Here is a 2,112-nt window from a genome sequence, read left to right as displayed (position 1 = left end):
ACAATATTGAGTCTTTCTATTCATGAACAGGGAATATTTTTCCTTTTTTTGAAGTTATTTACTATTTTTTTTCGCAGAAATGTTCTATAGTTTTCTTTTAACAGGTCTTTTGTGTCTCTAGTTAGGTTCCCTCCCAAATATCTCAATTTGTGATTGGCTATTGTAAATTATATTGCTTTCTTGGTTTCCTCCTCTGAGTTCTCTTTGTTACTGTAGAGAAATCCCACTGACTTTTGGATATTGAGCTCATAACCTGCAACTCTACTGAACTGGTCCACTAGCTCTAACTTTTTTTGTTGTTGTTGTTGTTGGGTCCTTTGGGTTTTCTGTGTACATTATCATATCATCTGCATATAGTGACAATTTAATAATTTCTTTCCTTCTTTTGTCATACTGCCTAGCAAGTACTTTCAATACAATATTGAATAGAAGTTGTGACAGTGGGTATCCTTGTTTTATTCCTGTTTGCAAGGAAATGTTTTTAGTCTTTCTCCATTGAGAATGATATTGACTCTGGGTTTTTTACATATATACTTTCCCCTTCTATTCCAATTTTGTTGAGTGTCTTAATCAGAAGGAGTGTTATATTTTTTTAAATGTCTTTTCTGCATCAATTGCTAGGGTCATACAGTTCTTGTATTTGCTTTGTTGATGTTGTGAATTACATTGATTTTTTTTATGTTGAACCATCTTACATACCTGTTATGAATCCCACTTGGTCATGATGAATTATGTTTTTATATGTGCTTATGGATTCTATTGCCTAGAAGCTTTTAAAAAATTTTTGCAATTATATTCATAAGAGATATTGGTCTGTAAATTTCTTTTTTGGAAGTCTATTTGCTGTGAAATCATCTGGCCCAGGACTTTTTTTGTAGGGGAGTTGTTTTATGACCTTCTCAATTTTTTCTTCTGTGATGAGTATGTTCAAGTGTTAAACATCTGTCTGTGTTAATCTGGTTAGGGCACAATTTTCAAGGAATTTGTCCATATTCTCTAGGTTTTCAAATTTATCAGAGTACCATTTTTCATAATATCCTAATACTATAGATTTCTTTTCCTCTGGTTCTGTTTGATGTCACCTCTACCATTCTTTAATCAAGTTATTAGTGTCTTCTTTTTTTCTTTTATTAAGTTTGCCAATGCCTTGTCAGTTTTATGAAGCTGTTCAAAAAAACAAAACAAAACAAAACAAAAAACAGCTCCTGGTTTTGTTAAGGGTTTCACTTGCTTTTCTGTTTCCTATCTCATTGATTTCAACTCTTGTCCTTATAATTTTCTTTCTTCTAGAAGATGTAGTATTAGATTGCTGTTCTTTGTCTACTTGATGAAGGTATTGAGTTAGACCATTGATTTTTCTTCTTTCTTTTTTTTTTTATGTGTTTGCCTATTTTTATGACTAGCCTCCTTAGGACTGCCTTAGCTACATCCCAAAGGTTTTGGTACATTGTATTTTCATTATCATTTCTCTTGAGGACATTTTAAAAATTTCATTCTTAATTTCTTCTATAACTCAATCATGTGTGAACAGGTTTTATTTAACTTCAGTATGGTTAGTTTTATAAACTCTATAGGCTTATGGTTAATTTCTAGTTTTAGGGCATTGTGGTCTGGGTTAATATTTTGTATTATTTCAAAGTTTTTTAATTTGTTGGGATTGCTTTGTACCCTTATAGGTGATTAATTCTGGAAAATGTACCATGTACATTTGAGATGAAAGTGAATTGAGATTTAATTGGGGGCAGTACTTGGAATACATCCACAAAATCGAGTTGTCTGAATGTACAGTTTAGATCTTTTGCATCTCTGTTAAGTTTCTTTTGAGTTAACTTATCTTTTGGTGAGAGTGGTGTGTTAAAGTCTTCTATCACTATTGTGGTGCTATTTCTTTATTTAATTTTGTTAATCATTGTTTTATGTATGTTTTTTGCAGGTATATTATTTGGTACCACAACCCCTTCTAAACCCAGACTGGACTCTGGCAAGTTCTCTGCTGATGCGCTGTTCCAGTCGTTTTTGGAACAGCACATCAGCAGAGAACTGCCAGAAGTCCAGGCTGGGTTTAGAAGGGGTCGTGTTACTAGGGATATTGTAGCTGATGTTAGATGGATC

The sequence above is a fragment of the Elephantulus edwardii genome, unplaced genomic scaffold (genome assembly GCF_000299155.1).
Source record: "Elephantulus edwardii isolate Elephantulus edwardi_28Jun2011 unplaced genomic scaffold, EleEdw1.0 scaffold00025, whole genome shotgun sequence".
NCBI classification, from domain to species: domain Eukaryota; kingdom Metazoa; phylum Chordata; class Mammalia; order Macroscelidea; family Macroscelididae; genus Elephantulus; species Elephantulus edwardii.
The sequence above is the reverse complement of the archived record's forward strand: the minus strand, read 5'-3'. Positions refer to the sequence as shown.